Below are 12441 nucleotides of genomic sequence, written 5' to 3' on the forward strand. Positions count from 1 at the left end.
AATTGCAATATTTTTAGAATATTAGTATAAAAAAGTTGATTTATTTTCTAAAAAAACAATTCTGTCGGAAATCTGTCGGTGATTACTGACGGAATACCGACAGATGGCCCAAGTCAACTATTTCGTTTACATTCGGTCGTTATTCCGTCGGTAGTCACCGACGGATTTCCGAAGGAATTTATTTCCGTCGTTATTTTGTCAGTATTCCGTCATTAAAATAAATGTTTTTATGTTTGTCACAGTTCTGTTAGATTTCCGTCGAAATTCCGTCACTAATTTCCAACGGAAAAATTCGGTCACTAATTTCCGTAGGAATTCACCCAGCTTTCTAGTAGTGTAAGAACTTGTGAGGATCATTTGGAGAGCATTAGTTTTAGAGAGAAAATCATTACAAACTCATTTGTACTCTTTCTAACTATACTAATGGGAGCTTAAAAGATTTATTTATTCCATGTGTTAATGATTTGTATCATGATTCATTAGATCTTTCTTATTCCATATTTGTCATCATAATCAACAGCAATACACACATTAGGTGGATCTGATATTTGGAATGGGTTTTACTTTGTTTATTTATTTATTTATTTTCCAAATTTTCAAGAGAATACAACAAAGTTAAATGTTAATTTTAAAATTTTCACGTATTTGAATTAGATGACAATAAAAGTCACACTATTAATTTGTAAGGGACCCACCCACACTCTTGAATTGTATTCGTAATTCAATTGCTCGGTTGTCATTATGGACTCATTTATTTGTTGAACATAAATACAAACCATAAAATCATTTAATTTAGTTTCCTCTCTCACTTGTTTGACCATTGGTTGAGAAGTGAGAACCCACATGCATGTTTAATTTTGAGTTTAGAGCATCTTTAATAGGAGGGTTTTTTTATGACTTATTGCTATGCATTTTTTTTTAAAATAAACACTTATTAACATTGGAGAACATATCTTTTTAGCTTTTTTATTTTGAACATTCAATATATATATTGAGTGGTCAATATACTTTCACAACTTATAACCCTTTTTATTTTAACAATATTTCAATTTAGCCTTTTCATTATAATTTAGTTTTAAATATTTTTTATTTCTTTATTATTTAATTATTCTTATTAAATATTAATAACATTTTACTTATCAAATATAATTTTTATGACTATAATATAATATTTTCAATGTTTTTATTTTATTTTTGTAACTATAACATAATAATTTTTCGTGTTTTACTTATATAAATAATGAACCGATATTTATATATTCGTATTCGATCATTATTTTTGTTAAAATATAGAATAATTAAATAAAAAGATTTTATAAAACATTTTAGAAAGATAAGAGTAAATTAGTTAAATTTATCAAAAAAACTATAAAATAACAAGCTTAACTATTAGAGTAGTATTTTTTGTAGAGGTCAAAATTAATGGAATTATGATATGGCACTTATTTATAGTGTAGCAATTGAAGATGCTTCACACTACACACACATTCTCACTGAAGAATGTCATTTTCGTCTTTGCATTTAATATGCCAGCCTAGCACTAGCAGCTTCACGTTATCTTTCTTTAAATTGTCAGCATTGCGGACATTAATCTTGAAACCTGTTTTCACTTTCATACATTCATCAACATCCAAAAGAAAAGAAAGAAAAATGATCACAACGATCAACGGTGTTTGATTTCCCTATTTCCATCGGAAAATTGCAAATACCGGTGAGCCACCGCCGTTCAGTCTTTACCCACTGGCCGCCGACCACCACCAGCAGCTCTAGGTTTCATTCTTGTTTCTTCTGTAATTTGATTTCCAATGTCTTTTGTACATGTACACTAAATTTACTTAGAGATTTCTTCTAAAACTAAGAAATGTTTACACCTATGCCTACTACCTCTCACCCTCACCCCTACGCCACCCGAACCCATTGAAAGTCGACAATCCTCTCCAACCTCTCCGGTCATCTTCTCCATCAATCTCTTCCTCTTGAATGCAACAAGTTTCATCAGTATCATATCCATCTGAATTTCCTTCTTCGTTATCAGCAAGTTAATTTCAGGTCTGTCATCGATTTCATCATGTAATTAATACCTGTAAATAGTATGCATTCTCCCAAAACGTCTATGCCAACATCACTTTAATAAAGTAAAAGGGTTTAGTATGTTTGCAACTATATAAGAATAGACACTTAGAATTAGAACTTGATTTAGGGTTTGATTGGTTGTTTGGCTTTATTTTAGTTACCTCAAAATTAATTTAAACAAAGCAACAATGATCATTTCCTTGTTATGAATAATTGTGGTAGATGTCACAGTTTAGTGTTATTTTGTTAAGATAAAAAATGGTTCTAGTTTAAAGATGTTACACTACTAGAAAACTGGGCGATTTCCGACGGCCATATCCGTCGGAAACCCGTCGCTAAACACGATTTCCGATGGAATTCTGTCTGTTATAAAAAGCCCCGTGGGTAATTATTTGTGACGAATTTCCGACAGAATTTGTGACGTATTACCGACGGAATTTTCCGTCGGAAATATACCGACGTATATTCTTTGACCGTATTTTCCAACAGATTACCGACACACTTATAACGACGGATTACCGATGGACATTTTTTCCGACAGACACCTTTTCCGGCGGATTACCGATGGAAATCATTATTTAATTTTTACCGACGGATTCTTCTTAGTGACGGATTACCAATAGATTTTCTTTTGTTTTCATGACAGAGTTTTCTGTCACTATTCCGCCGGTAAAATGATTTTGTTTTTAAAATTATTAAAAAATAATAAAAAAAATCCAGTTTTTTTCCACACATATACAGAAAGTAAACTAAAATAAATACATAAAAAAGAAATACAATCATAAATGTCACAAAATACGATTACGCCACATACGATTAAACTACTTATATCTACATAACTTTTATCTATAATATAAGATAAAAAGTAATTAAATTGTAGCACATAAAAAATAATAAAAATTGTATTGTTTTTATCAATATTTTTAAACTTTTTGAATCAAATGTATCTAAATGTGGAACCAAGTACATGCTAAACATAGAGTAACAAAAAAAAGTAAAATGAAAAAAAAAAACTTGAAACTTAAGTGTAGATGAACTTCCCCAAACTTCAAACTAGGTTAAATAAATTGTGTTATGTCGTACTCTAGAGTCATTACTAGCAATTTCCTGTCAAAAACAAAGAAAGACAACTCAAAGTACAATCAAATAAAACAGTTTAAAAATAAATAATAAAACTATGTTGATAAGAACAAACCGAAGACAAAGCAACAGAAAAATAAGCTGGAAAAATAAAACTGCATTAAATATACTAGAGAAAAATAAAACCAATGTTGTACAGATGCAAAATATTGAACAAGTTTAAAGCTTGTTGGTAACACACAAGATGGAATTTTGAATTATTATGATGCTATAAAGATTGACCCTCATTATGCTATAATTTTATTTCATGACTAAATCACGAAATTTATTTGTTATCCTTTAATTTTGCAACTAATAACATGGTTGAAATTGGATGTGGCTTACCCTTTATGGTGCGAAAATAAGAAAAATAATGGCAAGAGAATGAGAGGGAAGACAAGAGAATGATCTATATAACTGAGTGTTACCGTTCCTCATAGAAGATACATGAATCAGCAGAAAGCATGCTATGTTATGACAAACTATGTTACAACACTACTATCTTGTTGTTCTAGTTTTGAGAAAAATGATCTAACAGTATTTGAATCCCAAAACCTAAATAGATCAACTTGAAGATTCAAACAAAAAACATATCTTGTTGTTCTAGTTGTGAGAAAAATGATCTAAACATTAGACGTCACAAAACCATACGAGATTAGATTAAAAACTTGATCTAAAACATAATATATTTAACAAACAAAAACAAACCCTGTTGTGCTAGTTTTGAAAAAACAAAGACCTAAACTAAGATCTGTGCGGAAACCATACGAACATAGACCAACAGAAAATCTCAATTTACCTCGAAAGAAGCCAACCCAAGGATTAATATGGACAAGGAAATTGAAATGTATATCACACATGAAGCAATTCCACACAATCACACAACCATAACAATTTATTAACAAAAAACTTTTAGTCTATTGATTTCCTTAGACCAAAGTAAGTCGCATGACAGAGCAACTGTCACGACTGCCTTGCTACAACAAGAAAGAGATAAGAAACCTTATAGTGCAATCACCAGGACCAGAGCAGCAACAATAGGACTCGCGGAAGCATGAACATAACCAGGTCGATATACCCGAACAAACTGGTCAAAGCTCAAGGACCCAGTAAACACGAATGAAACAAGAAAACCAGAAGAAACCTAGGGCTTCTCTGACCAGGGCATTATTGAACAACAACAACATAAATGTTATTAACCAAACATAGATACAACAAATATGATAAAGGACGCAATCTGATCCAAACCAGATAAAATCCTCATATGATCTAACGGGTCAAGTGATAGAGTTCTTAAATCGGGTTTCTCTCAGCAAATTTACAATGATAATGAAGTCAAAAAATAGATTTGATAATAAATCTAACAATAGAACGTGAAGATCAGGAGAGAGAAAACTTAAAATTACGGTTTCTCTATCTTCAAGAACAAAGACGACGATAAACTCGTCAAATGACAACAACTTCAGAGAATGAAAACACACTCAAAAGGAAAATGAATCACAACTGAAAAAGTTTTTTCGCTCAAAAAGTCAACCAAGATAAAGAGTATAACGACGGTTTCCAGCAAGGCAGACCTTTCATGGAGAGGTGGCAGACCGGTGATGGATGCTAAACCGGTGATGGTGATGGCGATAGTAGATGAGATCGAAGACGAGAGTGGGAGGTGCGAAGACGTCACATATGCGGAAGAGGAGAGGATGTCAGCGGAATTATGGTCGGAGTTGGATCGATGAACTACAACAAACGAAAAGGTGGGAGATGGGAGGAGGCGGGACACCGGATTCATATGGGAGGGAAACAAAAACTCGAAATATTTGGGGGAAAAGGAAAGCGGGTAAATGAAAGTACAAAACCTAAAAATACTTGGGATATACTTTTTTTCTAAGCAAAAAAACTAAGAAAAAAAATTGGGCAGAAGGATTCAAACTCCGGATCCGTCGATAGAATGACAAAGAAGTTACCAACCGGGCAAACATGTAAACTTCATTTATAAGGGCTCCTTAATTTTTCGGGCTAATGTCGTAAAAACCGTCGGGTTTTCAGGGTTTGTCAGTTTTGCTCAAAGTTGAATTTTATGTCCGTTTTTACCCTAACATTTTCCAAAAAATATTTGGTTTTAGATTACCAATATATTAACTTCGCAAAAAAATCATATTTTTTTAATGTTATTTCTTTATATACGAAAAAAATTTAATTAAATATTGTATTTACATTTTTTTAATGTTATTTCTTTATATATATATATATATATATATATATATATATATATATATATATATATATATATATATATATGTGTGTGTGTGTGTGTGTGGGTTTTTTTCTTGGATAAACCATTTAAGATGTAAAAAAACAAATTGATATGTTTTTAGAACTACAAATACATATTTTTATGTATTTAAAAATATACATATCAATAAAAAAACTTGTTCAATCATAAACATGTTTATATAAGTATATACATATATTTTTAGAAGTATAGATACATATTAATATATAAAAATATAAAAATATGTATTTATACTTTTAAAAACTATATCTATAACACACGTATTCATAATTCTAAAAATATTATTTATATTTTTAAATGGTATAACCTTGCAAAAACACACACACACACAAACAAATATATATATATATATATATATATATATATATATATATATATATATAACATCTTAAAAATATAAATATTTAATTAAACATTTTTTCGTATATAAATACGATTTTTCTGCATAAATACGTATATTATGAAAAAAAATACTTAGGGTAAAAGTGTAAAAAAAATACTTAAGGTAAAAGTGTAAAAAAAATTATAAACTTAAGGGTAAAAACTCAAAAAAAAAAAAACGGTGAACTTAGGGGTTTTTTTTGCAAATTTAATATAATGGTAACCTGGAAAACTGTTATCGCCGGTAAAAGGGTAAATCGAACATTTTTCGAAAATGTTAGTGTAAAAACGGACATAAAATTCAACTTTGGGCCCAACCGAAAAAACCCTAAAAACTTGAGGGTTTTTATGACATTAACCCTAATTTTTCTTATACGATATCAAATTCTTTTCCTTTATTATTATTATTAATAATAATAAGAATATTATTATTATTATTATTATTATTATTATTATTATTATTATTATTATTAGTATTATTTTATTATTAGTATACACTTTTACACCGTGTCTCTGTGGTTCGCCCGTGCTTGCCTTGTACTACTTTTTAGTGCATTAAAGTAGTGTATCTGGAGTTTGTTGTACACCTATCATTTGTTGGGTTTGACACGCCTAACAGTACGTATATGTATATAAGTTATAATTTTGCTATAATTTGGTAAATATCAAGTAATTGATGTATAATATATGTGTGAGAAAAACAAAGCAGATAAAACGACGTATGGTGCTCGAAAACTCGAAAGTTAGAACATTTCCGTCGGTAATTACCGACATATTAGCGACGGATTATCATCATCCGTCGCTAATCCGTCGGTAACTACCAACGGATTTCCGACGGACCTATTCTAACATTCGACTCTTCGAGCACCATACGTCGTTTTATCCGCTTTGTTTTTCTCACACATATATTATCCATCAATAACTACACATTTTATAAATTATAGCTAATATACTCATACGTACACTCGTGTACACTTTCGAAACCGACGTTTCGATTCTAATTTTCAAGTTTTCGGCAACCAAACATGGTTTTTATCGCTTTATCTTTCTCTCTCCTTTATTATACACCTATTAATAAACATTGAACAAACTACAGAAAATTTAGTCATACAACCGTATACACCATCGGGATCCTATGTATTAAAATGTTAAGCATACGATTAGTAACGGGGCCCCGATGGAGTACACGGATGTTCATATGTGTATATTAGCTATAATTTGGAAAATTTATAGTAATTTATTTATAATACACATGTGATAAATATATAAGCGGAAAAAACGACGTATTTTTGCTCGAAAACTTGAAATTAGAATCGAAACGTTGGTTTCGAAGGTCTACGGGGGTGTACGTATGTGTATATAAGCTATAATTTTGCTATAATTTGGTAAATATATAGTAATTGATGTATAATATATGTGTGACAAAAACAAAGCGGATAAAACGACGTAAGATGATCGAAAACTCAAAAGTTAGAACATTTCCGTCGTATTTCCGATGAACAAAGCGGTAACTACCGATGGATTTCCGGCGAACCTTTTCTAATTTCCAACTTTTCGAGCACCATATATCGTTTTTTCCAATTTCTTTTTATCACACATATAATACATCAATAACTACACATGTTATAAATTATAGCTAATATAAACATACGTACACTTGTATACACCTTCGGGACTGATGTTTCACTTCCAATATACTTTATTTTGTTGTTATTTATTATTATTATTATTATTATTGTTATTATTATTACTATTATTATTATTAGTTATTAATACCAATAACTAGATAAATAGTAATTAATAATAGTAATAATTACCTTTTATCCTTAAAAAATAAATAATTATTTATTTACTGATACTAATAGTTATTATAAATAGTAATTAATAATTATTATTATATTATTTTAATTAAAAAGTAATAGTTATTGAAGTACTAATAAAATTAATAGTAATTAAATTATTTTTATAATAATATTAATAAAAAATTGATTTATTTGGTTAATAATTATAATATTTTAATTATAAATGTTAATAGTTAATTATTGTTATTAATAATAATTGAGTTATTTTTATAATAATATTAATAAAAAATTTATTTATTTTCTAAAACAACATTTACGTTGATAACTTATAATTTTCTTATTAATTATAAGTAATAACAAAAAATACTTATACAATAATAATTGGTAAATTGAATTATTTGGTAAATATATATAGTAATTTAATTATAAAAGAAAGAATAACACAATTAATAAAACTAATAATAATAATTGAATTACTTTTAGAATATTACTATTAAAAAAAAGTTGATTTATTTTCTAAAAAAACATTTCCGTCGGAAATCCGTCGGTGATTACCGACGGATAGCCCAAGTCAAAAATTTTATTTACATTCGGTCGGTATTCCGTCGGTTATCACCGATGGAAATTATTTGCGTCGCTATTATGTCAATATTCCGTCACTAAAATTGGAGTTTTTTGTTTGTCACAATTCCGTCGGAATTCCGTCACTAATTTCCGACGGAAAAATTCCGTCACTAATTTCCGTAGGAATTCACTCAGTTTTCTAGTAGTGTTATTTTTAACAGGTAGTTGTTAAGTTTTATGGTTAGTTCAGCCAGTACACACTATTATGTTTGTTGGCTTTAATAATCTTCTTGAGAGTTCCATCTTTCTCTGAATAATTATGCATTAAGTTTACAAGTATCGGATTATCAATAATATTTGATTATTTCAATCTATTTTTGAGCATATCAAGAAGAAAATATTTTTTTTCCTTTCTTAATTATCTCAATTTCTCTGTTAATATTTCATAACGTTTTATGTGAAACTTGTGCATTTCCATGGCTTTTTATATGTTCATGTCTCCTGTCTTTTAGAATTTGCTTATTAGCAATAAAAAGTAGCAGTAAATATTTTATGTGATCTGTTTTGTACCTTGCTTGTATTATAGGCTAAATGATTTCAACATCAGATAAGAGAATCCAACTACAAATGAACTATATTTCATAACCATTCCTCAATTATGATTGTAATGGAATGGAATGAGCCATTCCATTCCTTCCCATATATGATTGTAAATTGAATAATGTTATAACTTTGGATAACATATGTAGCATAACAACTTTTGATCTTTCCTTTTCTATCGGTCATTTTCTTGTTTCAAACTTGGATAATTTTAATCATCTAAATGATGATTCATAGAGTGAACATGTTTATTAGTAAGATATTAGATTTCTTATAAAGGCAAAGTTATTATTTGAAACAGCTAAAATGGGTGTGCTAGTGTGGTGTTTGTTTTCTTTTAAGTGATGAAGTTTGAAATATGGAAATCATTCTAACAGTGTTAATATTGTATTCTCAATTACAAATAATGTGAAGGTAATGATAGGTTTGGAGAGAAATGAGAACTTGGATATCGATTGGATATCGGTTGGTTAGCAAAATGTTTTCGAATTAACTAGCATAACATGTCAATTAATATGGAAGGAATAAGTATGTTAAATAAATGAAACATGGTTACGATTGAAAATGGTGCTTCTTTAACATGGAAGGAATTATGATCTGTGAAATAAATGAAACATGGATACGTCTCAAAATGGTACTTCTGTTTTTTTACTCATTTTGTCGCTTTTTTTTATTGCACAAATAAGTCATTTACATTTTAAAGTTGTATCCATTACATCTTTATTACATGCATAGTGGGTTTTTCCCTTTATTATTATTATTTTTGGGTAAATTACACGGATGGTCTCTATGGTTTAGGGTAATCTGCATGTTTGGTCTCTAACAATTTTTTTTTTAACTCGGATAGTCCCTACTTTATATTTTTGTTGCGTTCTTGGTCCTTATCAGATTTGAAAAGACTATATTGCCCTTATTTTGTTTTTTAATTAAATTGTTATTTATTTATTAATTTATAATTTAATTAAACAATAAAATAAAGAAATTAAAATAACCACTACTAGAAAATGGGTGAATTCCTACAGACATTAGTGACAGAATTTTTCCGTTGGAAATTAGTGACGGAATTCCAACGGAATTGTGACAAACAAAAAAACTCTAAATTTAGTGACGGAATATTGACATAATAGCGACGGAAATGTTTTTCTAGAAAATAAATCAACTTTTTTTAGTAGTAATATTCTAAAAATAATTCAATTATTATTATTAGTTTTATTAATTGTGTTATTCTTTCTTTTTATAATTAAATTAATATACATGTTTACCAAATAATTCAATTTACCGGTTATTATTGTATAAGTATTTTTTGATATTACTTATAATTAATAAGAAAATTCTAAGCATTGCCAACTCAACTGGAAGGTTCACATAAATAAGAATGTATCAACCAAACACAATAGGTTATCAACCTCAAGTCGCGTGCTAGTGATAACTAAAAGGTTTATCGTAGGCTGATTTTTGAAACTCTCAAGATCAATAGAGCTCCCAATTACTTCTTGACATATGATTTTTCTCTCAAGGAACATTCATTGATGAGCTAAAACAAGTATTCAAAAGTTTGTGTGGATTCCCGACAAGAAAAGACTTCATAGAATAGGTCTCAGTTTTTCTTTTGTTTCTCAATTAATGAAAACATCACAATTTGTAACATCCATAAAAATCAAGCCAATTTAAAACTTTTTCAAACATTCAAAACCATGAGTTATTACAAAAGGTTTCCAAAATAGTTTCATATCAGAGTCTCCCAGAAATCCAAAACATAAAATATGAGGATGTGTACGGTCACGCATTCACCTTCCCGCGGTCATCCGCTATACCTGAAACAATAATCGATAAATGTAAGCTCGAAGGCTTAGTGAGTTACCCCCAAAGTACCCATACACACAACAATACACATATAATAACAAACAACATAATATGAGTCTAATCATCCATCGGGATGGAATACCACAACATAATATGAGTCTAATCATCCATCGGGATGGAATACCCCCAGGCCGCTCAACCATCGGGTTGGAATGCCAACATACTATGGGTCCAATCAACTATCGGGTTGGAATACCTCAGGACCTCAACCATCGGGATGGAATGCCAACATACTATGAGTCAAATCATCCTCGGGATGGAATACTCTCGGCCCACAACCATCAGGTTGGAATGCCCACATACTATGAGTCCAATCATCCTCGGGATGGAATACTCTCGGCCCACGACCATCGGGTTGGAATGCCCACATACTATGAGTCCAATCATCCTCGGGATGGAATATTCTCGGCCCACAACCATCGGGTTGGAATGCCCACATACTATGAGTCAAATCATCATCGGGATGGAATACTCTCGGCCCACAACCATCGGGTTGGAATGCCCACATACTATGAGTCCAATCGTCCTCGGGATGGAATACTCTCGGCCCACAACCATCAGGTTGGAATGCCCACACATAATACATATATAACAGATAATCACATATAATGTGTCCAGTCATCCTCGGGATGGAATACTCTCCACTATCAATCAAATATGTGCACCTATATCGAAGAATCATCTACAGCCTAGAGAGACAACATACTAGGCTCCAATCATCCGCATGATGGAGTACCCTCAACTACTAATCAGGCATGTGCACATATAACAAGTAATCACATAACAGTCTACAAACAGCCAGAACAACTATAGATCACTAAGCATATCATCATCCTACTACCAGGATATCGATCTAACAGATCATAATAGCATATAACCATCCTATCTGCCAGGATACCGATCTACCATATCATAACAATAACAAATCCAAATAACAATTCAAAGGTCTGACCTTGGTGCCGTAGACCCTTGCGTATACTGAGGATAACTCACCTCGCAATGTCGATCTGAACTGAAGAGTCAAACTCCTGAATCACTGTCTCACCACAAATCCCGAACTATCAAAAATAACAAGGACTAAGTCAACAATCAGAATATCAATCTTGACATGGGTCCCACATAGGATAATAGTCCATTTTGCCTTTTCTCTAATTTGGCCCAAGGCCCAATACCAAATCCATGATCCATAAGTCCACATATACAAAGTCCACTTTGGCCAACTTTTCTAAAATGGGCCCAACTTCATAGTTGGGCCTCATCCTAAGATTCATTCCCACAATTGGCCCAAAACCCATTCATTCAGAAACTCCAGCAAAGACACGTCACAATCCGAAAATTTCTATCTTATAAGGTCAAACACATCAACTTAAGGTCAAACTTATGGGTTTCCAGACCTAGTATAAGTTAAGGTTGTGTGTTAGGAAGTGAACCACTAAGAAAGAGAGTTATAAGTGTTGCATTCGAACCATAAAACCTCAACAAATGAGGTTCACGGCTGCAAACCATGTTCACGGCCGTGAACCCTCCTTAGGTCATGAACCCTTAGCATATATATGAGTTTTGCCATTTTTCCTTCACTTCTTCTTCTCTTAGCCGCAAACAACCCATTCTCTCTCAAGTATCATCCTCAAAAACACCATCTTTCACTCTTAAACACCCCTTTTCCTTGCTAATCCTTAGAAGCTTACTAGGATCTTCAAACACTTGCCAAAACACCAAGATCTGCAAGTGTTCTTCACCTTGGGTCGT

Source organism: Lactuca virosa, chromosome 5 (genome assembly GCF_052849685.1).
Source record: "Lactuca virosa cultivar CGN04683 chromosome 5, Lactuca_virosa_CGN04683_v6, whole genome shotgun sequence".
NCBI classification, from domain to species: Eukaryota; Viridiplantae; Streptophyta; class Magnoliopsida; order Asterales; family Asteraceae; genus Lactuca; species Lactuca virosa.